The sequence below is a fragment of the Trachurus japonicus genome, unplaced genomic scaffold, assembly GCF_045865225.1.
Source record: "Trachurus japonicus isolate A0001 unplaced genomic scaffold, Traja_1.0 AP029725.1".
Lineage (NCBI taxonomy): Eukaryota > Metazoa > Chordata > Actinopteri > Carangiformes > Carangidae > Trachurus > Trachurus japonicus.
This window is the reverse complement of record NW_028219858.1, coordinates 8,392-14,690: the sequence shown is the minus strand read 5'-3', so window position 1 is coordinate 14,690 and position 6,299 is coordinate 8,392. Positions and strand designations below refer to the sequence as shown.

The 6,299-nt window shown below is 43.5% G+C and overlaps 1 long non-coding RNA gene across 1 annotated transcript; it reads left to right on the top strand.

Moving 5' to 3' along the window:
- Positions 1–212: 212 nt before the first annotated feature.
- LOC146960980 (uncharacterized) lies at positions 213–4,309 on the top strand. The gene is made up of 5 exons (XR_015035320.1): positions 213–272; positions 1,517–1,571; positions 1,976–2,060; positions 2,323–2,413; positions 4,253–4,309. It is a non-coding gene; the product is annotated as an uncharacterized LOC146960980 (long non-coding RNA).
- Positions 4,310–6,299: the final 1,990 nt, after the last annotated feature.

The following is a 6,299-nucleotide window of genomic DNA, read 5'->3' as shown; positions in this document are numbered from 1 at the left end:
CCCACACAGCAGGAGACTCCGACGCGGATCCGCATTCAAGTCACCAAACCCGCGTGACTGTCACATTCGTTTGGGCGCCGCCTAGAGGATCAGCCCCGCTTCCAGGCAGAGCCGTTATTCTACCGTCAAACAGCGGATCCCGGACGGACCCGTGTCGGACGTGTGGACACGGACGCGCCTTTACTGTAACGGTCGACCACAGTAGTCCACACCGAGCCGAGACTAGAGGAGTCATCTTTCTTTGCTGGGACACGGTTGTGCTGAAGCCTCTAGTAAGTTTATTGATTTATTGATGTATTGCGACATTCACAGTAACGTTAAACATTGGCCTTTGTGTTTTTAATCGTCATGTATATTAATGCTTGTAATGACGTTGTTTGATATTAGCACTGTTAGAACTTTTGTAGTTTTGTGCAACAGGCTAGGTTAGCTTCTAGCTGAGATGTGATGATGCACGTCTGTAGCTATTTTGTTTTAAAATGGGATAGCAATTTCGGGAGAATATGTTGTGGTTGTGTGACTAAAAAAAACACACATTGTTATTTGGTAACGTTATGGTTATCTGTTTTAATGTATCGCAGCTGTTATGCTGTGTAACGTTAGCCTATGCTAGCGGTAACTTATGTAACTTAGCTGCTATTTCTCCGACCTCGACCTCCCATTTCCTCGATTTAAGTAGGCTATGCCCGGTGTTCCGACTCCCAGTAATTACGAGTCGCCCTCTTCATACACATTACGGTGTTTGTTTTTTTAAAATAATTATTTTCTTTTCTTTAAAACTAACTAGCCGTTAGCGGCCGGCTAGTTAGCCGCTAACGGCTAGTTAGCCGCTCGGCTTTTATTTAAAAAATAAAAAACACCGTAATGTTTATGAAGAGGGCAACCAACTCCAACGTTACGGAGTTTAGAATGACTTTTTTAAGCCTCTCTTTGCTCCTCATGTCGTAATTCTCCGTGACTTTTCGCTAGCCGAGCGGCTAACGGCGCTGTTGTACTGTATATCAGCACGGGTGTGATTCGGTCGTAGGCACGAGGCCGCACACCCGTGCTGATATACAGTACAACAGCACTCCCTCTGCCTTTATTCATCCCACGAAGGGGAAATTCACAAGTTACAGCAGCAGTACAAACACACTCACACATGCCATGCACACTGGCAATATTAATGTTTAAGCTTGTCAGTGCTTTATGATGATTAATATATGCTGAGAAACAAGATAAAATTGTAAATCAAGCAGGAAAGACCAATAATTTGTGTTTAATGAATCAAATATAATCAGATATTGTTTTGGTCATAAATAGGCTATGTTTAATTCGCTGGGGAGGAGGGGCGGGCACACAGCTTTTCTTTTTTTTTAAACTTTTTTTTTTAAATAGTGAGGGCTGTCATTTTTGCTAAGCTTAAGTCAACTAAAGTTAGCTATTTTGTGTCTTCTATGTCCTGCCTTGAGTTTATGTTGTCTACACACCCACATACTTGACTTTTTTCAACATTTTTTCTATTTTTACTGTGCAGATAATCCTCCAGCTATGCCAATATTTGACATGTCTCTGGGTGCTGCTGTGTAGTGGTGAGTATTAGCCTACTATTCAATTGCTTTTGTTGGTTTTCGGGATGCACATTTTGAATTTTTTTTCTGACTGATGATAACCAACGCTTGTTAACCGATATGATTACAATGCTCTCGGGGGCGATCACTTTTTCTCTTTTGCGCAGCTCTGTTGTAACAGGTGATGCAGATCGATGTCCTGTAGGCTACATTTGTTGTCTGGCCTTCTTTTATGATATTATTCCTTTTTTAATATTGTGAGTAAAGATAATTACTGCAAGTCCTATTGCCTTTAAGATTCTAATGTTCATTTTTTTTGTTGAAACTATTTTGGAGAGATATGTCTAATAATCAGTCTTCATTACAACACAAAATAATATGGCACCACAAACTAAACCAATTTCCATTTGTCTTTCTTTCTCTAGTGAATGTGGCAGTGTAAAGGGTGTTCAGTTGCTGTGCAATATTTGACATGTCTCAGGGTGCTGTGTCAAAGGCTCTGCAGTAGTGGTGAGTATTACTAAATCAGTTGTTGTTTTCTGAGTTTATTGTTTTTTTTTCATTTATGTATATTATTTTTAAACAATTACTCAGTAATGAAAAAGAAATAGGGGGCATCATTGCACCAATGGATGAAGTAAATATATTCTCTGGGTTGGGGGTGTAACAACTGATTGTCTTCAAGACAAAAATGCCTTTTACCAGGACAAATGAGAATTTTCACAGACATGAACTCAAACAACACAACTTCTCCTCTGCTTTTCTGCCGTAGGATGATGACGTGGATCTGGGAAGAGAATGCGTCCTAAAGACCCTCTGCGTTTACCTGAATGAGGACCCGGAGAATCTATTGAGAGTATGTGGTAAGTATTACTTAGGTTTAGTATGTTGAGATGTTATCTTTCGTATTTTATATAAACTTTTAAACATCTACTCATTGTAATTACTTTACAGTCAGCTAAGTTGTAGGATAATATGGTAGTGCTCTTAATATCAAAGTGTGTGTTTATTTTTCATTAAAGGGATAGTTCGGGTCTTTTGATATCTATCTATACCCTTGTTTTAGCACAGAGCTAAAGGGAGAGCTTTATGAACCTGATGTGATGCTGAACCTCATCAGATGGAGTTCCATAGACTGTAGGAAAGAGGTTAGAGCAGAGAAGAGTGATCGTTGCAGCGCAGTCCATGGTGGAAGATCAGACCAACAAATATACAGACAGCGTGCATCACCTCCAAGGATGGTGCTGCTGGAAAAAAAAAAGAACAGCACTCCTCTGCAGCCAGCTGACGTGTAGCTCACCTGCAGCTGTCAGAGGATCCTCGCTCTTTCTTTAGCCTGGCGTTTGGATGCACTTTGTTCAACATGTGAAGATCTAACCACCATCTGACCACCGGTCAGCTGAGCCAGCTAACAGAGTGGACGTGGCTGGTGTGTAGGCTCGCTATTTTATAACGGCAAGAAAAAATAATCGTCCTGATAGTGTGTACATTTGTCCGGCTGATCTTCCATCACGGACTGCGCTGCATTACTGATCATCACCCGGTCACCCTGTCTGTCACAGCTGCAGCTGTGGTCTAACTTCAGCTTGTTGCTTCCCTGTCCCTCCTCTCTGTGTCTGCCCGTTCTAACTCCATCTGACGAGGTTCAGCATCACATCAGGTTCATAAAGGTCTCCCCTTGGCTCTGTGCTAAAACAAGGGATGGCTTCATCACTTGTGTCATAATCAGATTACGTGAACTATCCGAGCAATAAACTCCATGAAACAGCTGATGGAAATGCGCACAGCCGTCTAGAGGCGGCAGCGCGCAGTGATACGGAGGGAGAGAAAATAGCAGCAAGCGATTGTGAGGTCAGACTTTTTTGTGGACAACGGTTTTGTGATGCAAATGTATCACTCTTTTGAACGCATATTGTTTTGAGAAGTAAAACGCTTTATTTTCGTGACCCCAGCCAACTAACCGGACTACATTCGTCAGCACCGCAAACTCTCAAAGTGTGGAAAGAGAGAATTAAACATAGCCTATTTATTATCAGTTACTATGACCAAAACAATATTTGATTCGTTAAACATAAATTGGTCTTCCCTGTAGGATTTGTTTTATTTACAATCTTATTTCTCAGCATATAGGCCTATTAATTATCATGACAACATAAAGCACTGACGAATAAGCCTAAACATTGATACAGGACTCTGTAACACAACTCATCACACATTCATGCTCTCCCTGTGTGATCATCTGAGAAGCAGACAGTCTGAGGTTGAAGTTTAGGTGACACTGTGACAGGTCTCTGTACGTCTTGACCACATGTCGGCTGTTCAGCTGTAGTAGAGGAGAACTCAGCTGTTTTTAGCTCCACCGCACGTAGCGTTTTTTTTTTTTTTTTTTAGGAGCTCCGGTATATTGCGGCTTTATGCGGGAGGACACGCGATAAACTACAGCTGATCCAATGTATTTATCTGAGCTTGGTCACCGTGAGAGGCGCTTTGAGCTGCGTTCATATTAAGTTACACCTGACGCAGGACAGGGCATTTTGACAGGTCTGCGCTCACATCAGCTGTGTTTATTTACCTTACCCTGTCACATAAGCGATCAGCTGTTTTTTTTGTTTTTTTTAACGTTTGATGTCTTTTTTTCTTTTTGCTCGAAATTAAACATGGTATGACCTTGACTCCCTATATATCTGTCTGTTTGATTACAGGTGCTGTAAGAAAAAATACAGTGACAGGTCAGCCACAGATGACGAGGTGACCAAACAGGCCATCCACCTTGTGGCAGATTGTGCAGCGAGGAGACGTGTCCCGCCTCCATCCACGCGAGAACCCCAGTAGCATGTACTTTAAAAGAATAAACAATATTTGTATTGAACTTCTTGTCGTTCACCAGTTATTCATTTTCTGATATTTTAGCTTCACATTTCATTGAAGTTGTAGCCTCATTTTGTACAGTTAATTGATGTCTTGACTTCAACCTTTTCTGTATATTGACAATAGTGTTGGGTTAAAAATGCAAGGCAATGCAGATTTAAGCTTGGTGTAGAAGTCTAGGCATAGTTATAGTTTTAGTTTAAGCTATTTTATGGAGATTTTGAAAATGATGAACGGGTCCAAAACGGACCCGGGCCAGAGGTTTTTTTTGCGTCCGTTTCGGATCCGCGGCGGATTTGCGTGTCCCGAACGGACCCGGGCCAGAGGGTTATTATGAGTCTGTTGCGGATCCGCGGCGGATTTGCGGGCCCTGAACGGACCCGCCGCGGAGGTATGATTTAAATCGCGGATGCGGACCGGATGCAGCGCGGATCCAGGACGGGTCCGCGATCCGCCTTCGTTGCGGATCCGTCACAGAGAGCAAGTGGACTCCGATACGGGTCCGTTTCGCGGGTCCGTTCCGGAAGCCGCGCTACATCCGCGGCGGGTCCGCGGCGGACTCCTTTTGCTATGTGGGAATGGAACTGGGCTGTGCACCGGAGAAGAGGCTGCTCAGCTGGCAGGCGTGGAGTCGTTCAGCGTAGTCGGCGTCACTGATGTGGCTGCTGCATGAGAGCACAGGTAAGGCACGGCTACTCCCCGGTCCCTCGCTACCTAAAGGAGGTTTCTGGCCTCCCCTCTTGATACAGGACTGATCGACACGACGAACTCCCCTACTCAGCTGTCTTCACTGCCGGCAGCACTACAAGCTGCGAACAGCACCCACCCGCCACAGTGCCACTGGCTCCCAAAAAGCTCAGACCGACGACTCTCACGTCCTCCCGTCTCTTCCTCCCCTCGCTCTCTCCACCGCCTCTTTTCTTCCCAGCCGCTGACCCCGGTCGGTCTCCTCCCCCTCCCAGGTGAACTGCATCAGCCCTTGATTGCCCCCCACTCCGGGGAGTTCCTCCGCCCCACGTCACTCCCTCACTACAGTTGTTAAAATGATGGCCAGGTGCCAGGGCCAGAATCGCTGCTTATAAAATTGCCACTTTATTCTCGTAAAGTTATGACTTTTTTCTCTTAATGACTTTATTCTCATAAAACTATTACTTTATTCTCAAGTCTTTGAAAAACAGAATTCTCAATGTGGCCCTCATAGTATTTTCATGTGCTAGCAAAACAACTATGAACTATGACCAAAGCACTTCCGGTCACCTAAGGGGGCGTGGTCGCCGAACGTGAAAGTGTTGAGTGTGGATCTGGTGTGGATGGATACAAATTGTCGGTAGGACTAATAAAAAATTAAATATTTACGTAGCTGCAGTCATTACGAAAATTAGCGTTAGTTAGTTTGTAGCATGTTCGCCTAGAAACACTGTTGTAGCTTCAGCATCATTAAAGTCACTGGAAACAGTTGTACAAAGCTCCTGTTACCTACGGTTACCTAGCGTTACCTAGGAAATCTCTGCCAGATCTCGCGAGAGCGTGTTGTTGAGACAAGAGACAGGGATGGAACAAAAGTTAATTTTCTCCTGATATGTCCGTTTAAAATTTGTCAATTATCGTCTCAAAATATTCAAAGGAGGTGGCTTTTGAAAAATGAGTCCAAAATGTACTTAAGAGACTATGAGGCGAAAGAAAATCGACCATAATTGAACCACCTTGGACCACCTTTGAATGCTAACAGCACAGGTGGAGTACTGCTGCAGGCTTAGCTAGCTGGCTCAGTATATCAATTTCTCAACTTTTTATTTTATTTTTTATTTTTAATGTTTTAGTCACCCAGACTTCACCTACAGTCTCATGTGTTAACAAATATTAAACATACAGGAGCTTTGT